This window comes from Anser brachyrhynchus, assembly GCF_964034855.1.
Source record: "Anser brachyrhynchus genome assembly, chromosome: 5".
Taxonomy (NCBI): Eukaryota; Metazoa; Chordata; class Aves; order Anseriformes; family Anatidae; genus Anser; species Anser brachyrhynchus.
In genome coordinates, this window is record NC_137699.1 from 13,080,540 (window position 1) to 13,091,137 (window position 10,598).

Consider the following 10,598-nt stretch of genomic DNA (forward strand, 5'->3'; position numbering starts at 1 on the left):
ATTTGCCACACAAAGGATTTTTTTCCAACAGTCACTTAAATTTTGCTACAGATGAACAGGCTGTTACAGAAATATTAGTATGCTGTGCTACTCCAAGTCAGCTAGGTCAAATTCCTGCTGCAAACCTGAAAGATACAAAACATTTTGGAAAAAAGCAAAACACACAAAAAATCCCCACCTCAAAAACAGAGGTAGATGTTTGCATTGTGAACTCAGAGAGATTCCACAAGGTGCAAAACCACCCTTCTGCAACTTGAGAACTATTACAATTTTCCTCTTTAAACTAAAATAAATAAAGAAGTAAATAAGCACCGGTAATATGCTGACTACTTAGCAAAACATGCCACTGTAATAGTCTCTGGAAATCAGTAAGTGTCTTCAGTATGGGATTCTGCCTCAGACTATACCAAGTGCTGCGCTGCGGTGTTGAACTATAAAGCACTACTGCCATCTGCAGGGTTTTATCCTTGATGTCATTTCAAACTCACTAAGCTTGTGGGAAACTGCTCTCTGGAAACTTCTCCATACAGCACCATCACAGCGTGGACAGTACATCATGATTACTCATTTGTTTGTACCACCTTCACTTGGACGCAAAAAGGCTAAACAAGGCAAAACTTAAAACTATTCAAAGGTAAACTGTGTCTATACATGGCAAGTTCACTACAATTGCACTTTCTGTGAGCTTATTTCTAGTACTACAAAATAGACTATTAGCCTATTATTACATTTTGAAACCTGGTCAAAAAATAAATTTATTTGAACTTCTGCTCCAGAAAGAGAGGTGTGGTTGCCTCTTAACATGGAACAATCTTGCCCTCAGTCTGATGCTAGTCTTATATGTTCTAACAGAGTTGTATCCTACCTGTTTATTTTAAAGAAAGCACATTAGGTAATAAGGAATAAAGGAAGAATCGGTGTTAGGGAAGACAAAAAAAGCCTGGAATAAACAACTTAGGATTTGGTACAGATAGAGGTTAAATGAGCCAATCTTAGTCCAACTGTTAGAGGTAGTATATGGAGCTATACACAACGTGGACTGTCTGCACCAAAAGAAATGAGGAGTGTTAGCTGGAAAGACTTAGGGATGTGATCACATGAAGACAGAGGAAAAGGACAGAAATGGATAAAGCTAATATGACATGTGGGACTGAGCAATAGCGCAGTAAATGGGAGAAAATGGGAGTATTTACTGCTTGTGTTATGTGTAAATTACTTATGGAGTTAGACGTAAACCCTTAGGATACTAGAACAAGCTGAAGAATCATTCTGCTGTCACAGAGGCACAAGCTACTTGTCCTGATAAGTCAGTAAACTCAGAAATACAGAATGTTACACTGTGAGCTAAAGACACTAGATGAAGGGTCATGAAGTCCTTCAGACCCTCGGATTACAGGGATTTGTACGATTTATTTGTCAGATATAGTCTAGAGATTTCTTGCTGAAAAGAAAAATAATGAGTTCAATTATCAGGTTGAGTATGCGTTTCAGATTGATCCTTTTACATCTCAGTTCTAAGAGCAAAGTAGAATAGCTACAGCAAGCACAAAACTGCTTTTGGGAAGACCATAAGAATTTCAAGCCTTCCAGCCTTCCTTTTATGTAAAAACGCTTATTGCTGAAGTTCTGTTTTTCCTAGCTGAACAACAGCACTGAAGACATAGATTAACCACTGACTCCATCGAAGTCCTGACTTTTCTTTGACATCTAACAGATTGACTTGATTTGTTTCTCCCTTGCACAGTTCAGTTTCAGGTCAATTTCTCTCTTCTTGATTTTTTTTTTTAATTATTTTTATTTTTACAGGGTTCTCTTTCTACCCTATATTCAGCACAAGATCACTTCCACAAGAGAGAAAATTACTTATTCAGGACAGGCAGAAAAGATTTTTCTTTGTGTGAACCGAAGGTAAGGCTAAAAAGTCATTCCCACATTCAAATTTGTTTTATTTGGTAACGGTTTTTCTTCTCAAAAAGACTGATTTATAAACAACAGCAAAAGCAGCTTGTGGCAGACCAACCTTCTCTGGAGCCATACAGTATATTACTAAGAATATGCCAAAAGCCTTATTTCCCTGAATATAACTGTAAGGAACAACAGCAAATCCAAGCAAGTTTTTCTAGATTGCACTTTAGGAAAAATAAGGTCTTGCAAAATTTTCATCATCTGCTAAACTGGCCATGGCCATTCCACAGCTGTGTTTGCACCACAATGTATCTAAGCTAATAAACTCTAAAGACCTGTGTTGGCTCCTCACAGAGTCTGCAGTGTTGTCTCTGAATCCACAGCACAGCTAATCTGCAATTCACCATAAATAATTAACAACTGCACTGCTAGTCCAAGGATGCTCAGCTTGTTCTCTAATCCATGTTCCTTTTCCCAGAACCCTCATTTTTCTGTTTTCTCTGCTGCATTCTGCGCCCCCTCCACACCCAATTCTGTATATTCCGTGTTTTCTACTTCCATATACTTCTATTGGTAACAAAGACCTATTTGTTCAACCTCTTGTGCACTTTCTCTTAGGCAAGTTTGGGAATTTAAAGTTCAGGGGTAAGCATCTCACTCTTGCTCTGCAGAACTTTCTTAAGGCTTTCATTATGCTCTTTAAAAATTGTAATGCAATTAAAGCATCACCCATTTTAAAAGTCAGCATTACAGAAAGTCTCAAAATGTTAAGTGGCTAGTTTGAATAAAACCACTTGTTCTACGCTTGGCATTTATACCAGAATCAATACAAACACAATGCAAGTCAGATGAGAGAACCTAAACATCTGGACAATCTTAGTTGTTTTTTCAAGACCTCAGACCTTTAGTAATCATTTTCTTCTTGAAAAGCGAGAAGTATTTTTACTATCCATATAGTCTGTACTAGCCATCCAAAGAAAAATAAATCTCTCTCCACACCCTGGAACTGGAAAAACAAACAAGCAAAACAAAACAACAAAAACAAACAAACAAACAAAATATATATATATATATTTTAAGCAGGAGTAGCTTGCTTGAGGATAGTAGGCAGATTTCCCAACTTCTCAACTACTTAAAAAATATTACATATCAGCTCATAAAGTGCAGTGTTATTTACAACATTATTTTCAAATGCAAATGACAATGTCTGCAGCTAAAAAGTGGTTCCTGCACTGAAATCATATATCACTTTCCAGTCAACGAGAACAAGCATCTTTTCAGTAAATCCAAATGTTAAGGCAAGTCCTAGTCATGGATTAATGAGCTTAAGATGGTTTCCAGTACACAGATGCTAACATTCAGATATTGTACCTGATAAAACCCATATTGTCCAGCAAAATTCAAGCCATCAGCCACATTCACAACAAAACCAAAATGAACACGTAATAGCTCTTTATTAACCACCTGCTGCTGCCGAGTTTTTCCAGCAGGGTGAGCCTCAGAAGTCCCACTTATGGCCCTGCTCTACTCCATCATATGACTGAACTTGCTCTACATGTCCATTGTTTTTCCTGCGTGCCACTGTTACTACACACATGCTGCAGCAAGTTATTAATAAGGAAACTCACTTTGTATTACTTTTTTTGTTGCAACCTTGGTATCTTAGCAACTGTTGTGCCTGCTGTTCTCTCTGCAGAAGCTTTGCTGACTCACCTAGTCCCTGATACTGCAGCTTTACTTGGGTGATTAGCATTACTGTACCTGTGTGCAGCATCCGTGCACACCTAAGGTTGCACCTATACGTAGCTTTTACTTCTCCGTCCATGGGGCACTGAACTATATAATGCGGACACCTGCCAGATAATGAAATGGGGGTGTTTTTGCCCTTTGCTCAACATGTCATGCTATAGGCCCAGAGGATAGAATTAAGATGTAGCAAATGAATGGGTGCAATCTGCAAAGTTAATAACCTAAAAAGAACTTTCTGTTTCATTGCCAGTGGTTGGTGGTCTCTTCTTCTCTTCCATGAACATGCACAATTCCCATGAATCCTCTACAGATCATGCCAAGCATCAATAACTGCATGAGTTGCCATTTAAAAAAGAGTAACTGGCAGTAAACACTGTAAAACACCCTACATGTATTTTGGTTAAAATGATAGGAATTTAAGCTGTAAGCGGTGGAAACAAGATCTGTTTTAAACTTTGTAAAATACTGATTTCTTGGGGTGTCATTCTTTTAATATTACGTCAGTCACTAAAACAGAAGATGTAACTTTACCAGACAGGCTGGTATTTTATATACAAAACCACAACAAAGAATGTTATACAATTCAGATGTAAAGAGGTAAGTAGCACGTATCATTCTCATTCTCACTTTTAAGTTTCTTCTTTCACTGTTTGTACTGCTTCTGCTACTTGCAGCTCTTTGCATTTTTTATTTTAATCTCAATGATTTTTTCTTGATTTATAATCTGTTCAGCCAATGGAAGCCTTATCAGGAAAAAGCAAACAAACAAAAACAAAAACAAACAAAACAACAACAACAAAAACCTGCAGAGCTTCTTCTAGAGTCCACTATACTGAAAAAAGAATTGGTAGAGTTAAGAGGTTAAATGTAGCTATTTAAGTAATTGATCCTTGTGGGTCTCTTCCAACTCAGGATATTCTATGACTCTACACAATACCTCCTTATGTTTTAGTTGCTTTCTTTTGTAGAACTTACCTTACTACATAGCTGGTCTTCATTCATCAGATGGCATGTACTGTTTCCAACAGCATAACCATTAATATGATGTGCTAATTCAGCCACCAGTTTCTCTTTCTGACATCAGTTTGCTTCTCACACAGAGGCTGATGGTAATGTATGGAATATCTTCTCATCCCCTGGAGAAATGTGAGAATTGCTCTCCCAGATAGCAAACCCAAACTGCCCAATAACATCAAGTGTTCAGATGAGATTGTGTCTAGACAAAATGACCCGGGAAACTCATTTCTCTTTGTGTTTCTTGCACATGGAGAAACAAAAAGCCAAGGAATGTCTGATATGCATAAAAACGAAATTACAAAAATGGAGTCATAGGCGTGCACCAAAATAACCCTCAAATTCTGAAAACTAGCATGTTGTGGCATGAATCCTTAAAAGTAGCAAAGTATCTAAAACAGTGAAATGAAAAAAAAATTTGAATCAACATTAGAAAACAATGAACTGGGACCAATGTTGCATAAATCTACAATAAAAAGAGGCATCCGCTGCTGTATAAATGGGTTACAGATGCAGCATGCATTATGGATTAATCTCTAGTATCAGGAGAATCAGTTCTTGGATGTCAGTTCTTCATAAGACTATTGCTTGAAATTCCTTGTAATGCTCCTATAAAGAGCATGAGACTTGGTCAGGGAATTTGACAAACATCTGAGGAGACGCTGTTTGGATATGATTGTGTGGGGGGTGACATAGAATGATTCATACTGAAAATTCCAACCATCAAAAATGCCAGTAAAAACTTCTGCCATATCATTTCATATCTACCAAATAAAACTAGCCAGTCAAATATCTTCTTAAAAGGGCTATGAATATCCTTACAAAGAAAAAGCTCTGTCTATGAGAGCATAATTTGCTTTGGTGGCTTCCATAGCTCCTTTTCTGGACGTCCATGGCAGACTTGTGATCAGCTCTATGATTCAGTCAATATACCAGTGTTCTGGCTATGGAGACAATATCTGAGATACGAACGATGATGACTGTGCTTCCTTGTGTACCTCTTCCCCATGTCTCTTACTGCCCTTTAAAGTTGGCTGCTGCATGAAATTATGCTCAGAGCCTGGGCTTTTGGACTAATTGGGAAGGAAAATGTTTCCTGAAGAAAATGAGTATTTTGGACAGTACCGCTTCAGTTTTGCCCAAGTTGAGCTTGAGACAGCTGCTCTTCCTCCCAGAAGACATTATGGCACCCTTTCAGTAAGAATGGTTCCAGCTCCAATAAAAGAAGAGGTAGATGTCATCAGGAAACAACTAGTATATTTCTAAACATCCAGGAGACGAATACACAACTACCTTACACACAGAACACATTACAGAGAAAAACTGCTCCTGCAGTCAACTGAAGCCAACTGAAAGATGTGAAATTATGCATCTGTATGGAGACAAAAACAGCTTGGCTATATGCTCTGCTGTCCTGTAGGTATGTGAGATTCATAAATGACTCTTTCATCAAAATCACATAATCTCCCTGAATGACAAGATGAGACAGTGAATATGTCAATTGACAATGTCAGAGGAAGAAGTGATTTTGATCAGGGATAAAAAAAGCATTCGACTACTCTGCAACAACACTGATAATACTCTCTGATGCTTTTGCTGACAAAATTTCAGATGCGAGGTAATCAATAACTCTAAACGATATTTTACAGGAAGAAAATTATTTTTTAAGTTCCTGAACACTACTCTGTATCCTGAAATACTTTAGGCCCTTCCTGAGCTTAGGAGCTTCCTCAGCTCCTAAACTTTCTTTCTCACTCCTAGTTATGCTTTCACTATAATCTTCTGTTTAAAGTACAACCACAGATTCTTTCCCTACTTCAGCATGCCACTCCCTCCCCTGCACCCACAGAACCACAGAATGGCTGAGGTTGGCGGGGCCCTCCAGACGCCACCTGGTCCAACCCCCTGCTCAAGCAGAACAATTAGAACCAGTTGCCCAGGACCGTGTCCAGATTATTTTTGAACATCTCCAAGCAGGGAGACTCCACAACCTCTCCGAGCAACTTGTGCTAGTGCTCTGCCATCCCCACAGTAACCAAGTTACCCCAAATTCTTTCCTTTGTTTTCTCTAGCAATTCTCCACCACATGACAACTCCAAGTCCTTGCTAATGTCTGATTCCTACACTGAAGACACAGGGTTCTTAACTGCACTGAGACAGATTAAACTAGCAATGCTGACCAGCAATGAGGAATTTAATTACCTAGGAAGCAAGATGTTTATCCCTACACAGCATTGCTCTGCTGTAACTTCAGTGAAAAACCTTCCCTGGTATTCTGCATTTCTCACCTATAACCACCAAAAGCAAATGTTTTTTCAGACACCAGCAATCTGCAGATTTAACTGAAGCTTATTACAAAACTATGAAAATTGTTGTAGATAATACAGCTTCTGCACATGGTCAATATTACCAAATTTGCTTTGCACCCCTTTTAGTGAAGGATACCTAGAAATTACAGCTAGGGAATAAAAAGGCACAGTCATACTAGAGCTAAATGCTTAAATATCACAATGTGAATAGCCATTTATTTCAGTAAGCATTAAGTATGTCTGTCGCTGACTTTAAAGGAAACTGAAGATGATCTACAGATTTGAAAAATTATTTCTATTCAACATACAAATACATACGTACATAAATGCCTCATTTTAATCAATATATTCCTAGGTTTAAGAGAGATGAATGTCATTTTAGAAAGAATATGAAAAAAATCTGACATCTTGAGATACCGTTCATCAAAGTATCCCACAGGGCTTCACTGGATAAACAGACTTCACTGGAATGAAGATCCCTCTGCAGTATACAAACGCTTCTCAGAACGTAGGAACTTCTCAAGACGAAGTGAAAGAAGGCTTTACTCCTCTGAAACTCCTGAAACTGCAGGGAAAATCTAGGGCAGCAAAAAGCAATTAGTAAGCAATGAAAAGTAGTAAGCAATGGAAAGTAGTAAGCAATCAGTAAGCAATGGAAAAAAAAATCCTCTAATATTTATTAGATTTTTTTAAATGTAGCTTTACATAAACTTGCAAAAATAAACTTAAATGTGAAAGCGTGAATAGTCCAAAATATATGCTTGAATGTGATTATTCACACTTTAAATGGAAAATGTGTGGGTAAGCTTCACAAGTCACTCAATTATGATGCAGAAACCGTACTACTTAGACGCCTAACCAACCCTGAATTAATGCTAGAATTTGAATAATGAATATCCACAACAAGTTGTTCATAAAACATTCATTCAGGGAAAATATTTTCCAAATAAATTCACAAACTCAGACCAAAAAAAGAAAAAAAAACTTGTACAGTTGATTTAAATGGAAACATTGTCAGGACATTTCCTGCAAGACAAGAGTGGTGTTGTTTCTTTGGGACTAACCAGTATTTTTCAGCTAGCATTTCCAAAGCGGTTTGAAAAGTTCTCACTTGCTACTGCCCTTTCTACCTCTTGGATTGTAGAAACTCTGATAGGTGCATAACTGATGTACTTGGAGAAGAAACGGTCCAGACTGAAGCACGCATTAGGAAAGCGAGCTGAGAGAGGCGTTAACGATCAGACAAGAACCTGACTCTTACACTGAAGCCCTCACTGAAATAATAAATGAATTTAAACAAAAACAAACAAAAACCTCTTCATTTTACCTCACAACTTTGCTCCCTCAACCTGCAAGCCCCCCTCATGCCCTCCCTCCTGCCCCCAGCGGCAGCCGCTTCCCCAAGATGGCGCTGGGCGAAGGGGGGAGTTTAACGGACAGCAGCCCTCGAGCGCGTGCCGCTGTGGTGGCCGTTAACGGTCGGGTTAACAGAGGGTTCATTATTTCCAACCAGACGGGTTCATTTCTAACCAAACGGGTTCATTTCCAGCCAAACGGGTTCGTTTCCAACCCGGTTGTCCCACGTCTGTGAGAGGCGCTGCCTGAGGCAGGCAGCAGCCCACGGCGCTGCATGTGAGGGGAGGGCGGGCGCGCAGCTTCTTGCTGTGAGAGGAAACGATCGTGGGACAGCGGCACCTAAAATCTATCTGTTTGTGGTTGGTTTGCGGGGTTTTGTGTTGTTTTGTTTTTTGTCTCCTTTTGATCTTGCTGACGAACATCTGTGGGAAGGAGGGCTGGTGTGAAGAAGTCCGGAGTGATTGGTGTGCAAGACGCATGGAGAGAATTAAAACAAGAGCATGAAGTGGGCTGCAATATTTGGTTTAAGACTGAAAGATTTTGGTTTAGGACTGATGAGGGAAGAATGGTGTAAGGGCAGTGTGTGAAGGTAGGTTCAGAAATACCAGAAGTGGCCTCAGAGTCGGTGGGAGCCCTGAGAGGCTGTGAAGAACTTCTGTCAGCCCTGTAAGACTGAGATAAATATTAGGAAAAGGTTTTAGATCTGTTTAAAAACCATCAGTTAATGTTTTCATACAATTATGTAGTTTTCAATATGACTCATTTAGACACAGGGTTAAAATTGCTTACCATGTGGTTAATGTTACAGCAAATATGAATCAGAAACTTGAGTCAGAAGTGAAATTACATTGATCTCAAGATGGATTTTACCTTGTAAACACAGTGTGCAACGGAAAGGGAAGCTCTCAACTGCACTGGCACAGGAGCAGCAGTTAGAAAAACCAGCTTGCTACTGAGGAAAGTGCATCAGTTGTAGAGGACAGAAACCTGCAGGGAAACAAGTGACATCCGGTATATCGTCAGTCTGGTGTAAATGAAAAGGGTGAAGAAGACAATGACTATTTTTACCTCTGTGCTAAAACCCAACTGAATGGATTTTTTTTTCTTCAGTTTTACTTGTAAAAGTGGTGTTCAGTTTGGAAGTCTTGTTTCATATTGATTTGCATGTCTATAGTTGGTTAATTTTTACTTGTATCTTTTTATGAAAACAGCTATTTATGTAGTGTTAGTGTCTCTATATAAGTAACACTTTGTACAATTTTATTCAAGGTGACATCCTGAGTATGTACATTACTCCATATTCCTTTTATTATTATGTCTGCAAACACCCACAAAAGATAGAAAATGGATTTTACATGTTATCCATTGGTCTGCTAATACCCAGAAAGCCAAATTTCGAAGTTATTAAAAAAGAAAAGTGTTCTCTAAAATAATCTTTTCTATGCAGAATTGCAATTTCCTTTCCTATTTACAGCTCTTTTTTTTTTTTTTTAAAAAAAAAAAACCTTTTGAAGGAAACGAATTCTTACTGTCATTGTCAGTTTCACTGGAATAGCCTTTTGAATATTGGGCCACAGTTTAGTCAAGGTACTGTAATTATACAGTAGTAAATAGAATATATGATAAAATATAATAATTAAAATAGAGTAGTAACTTTAAAATGTATGTGTTGTTTTTTTCCCATGCTTGCTCCAAAAAGTTATTTATAAATACGAAGTATACCATAGTATAATACTTTTCATCTGTAATTCATGGATTGGAGCCCTTCTTGGCCGCACAGTACTAGTCATTGTTTCTATATGCTAAACACACAGATGAACTTCCTTACTGTCTGAGAGTTCAGAAACAATAGTCACTGAAAAACTCTGGCAAAAATATAATGTGCAATATAATATGCCAAATTAAATGGGTTTGTCTCATGTTACCAAAGCTGGAATGAAATAGGAAAAAAAATGAATAAAATGTGTGGGATTTCTTTAAGTAAAAGCAAAGAAAACATGATAATTAAAATAAAAAATTAAAAAAAAATCAGGAAAAGAGTATTCTTTCAGATACTGGCTTTACCATTTTCCAGAAACAGATATAAAACAGGCCAATTCAGGCAATATCTGTTTTCCCTCTGTGCATGTCCTCATTTTATGAAGACTCTTCTGCAAGCTCAGTGGGAGGGGGTGTGGAAGATGAAGACAGGCAGCGGGATGGGGAAGAAGCTCCAGGACAGAAAGGAGCAGATGTCGTAGGTATGGGATCCAACACGCTGCATTG

At 38.3% G+C, this 10,598-nt stretch overlaps 2 long non-coding RNA genes across 3 annotated transcripts in view; one reads left to right on the top strand and one right to left on the bottom strand.

Moving 5' to 3' along the window:
- Nucleotides 1-8,170, bottom strand: part of LOC308195350 — a 30,394-nt gene extending 22,224 nt beyond the window's left edge. Inside the window, exons 1-2 of the long non-coding RNA XR_013951426.1 lie at nucleotides 8,042-8,170; nucleotides 7,395-7,555 (exon numbers count right to left, since the gene is read on the bottom strand). This is a non-coding gene — a long non-coding RNA (uncharacterized lncRNA). The remainder of the gene's footprint in view (nucleotides 1-7,394; nucleotides 7,556-8,041) is intronic.
- On the top strand, nucleotides 454-10,370 carry LOC308195348. 2 transcript variants are annotated; one of them, XR_013951422.1, is made up of 4 exons: nucleotides 454-634; nucleotides 1,807-1,908; nucleotides 4,755-8,455; nucleotides 9,142-10,370. It is a non-coding gene; the product is annotated as an uncharacterized lncRNA (long non-coding RNA). The 2 variants fall into 2 exon arrangements; XR_013951423.1 differs by having other exon boundaries at nucleotides 8,122-8,455.
- The last annotated feature ends 228 nt before the right edge of the window (nucleotides 10,371-10,598 follow it).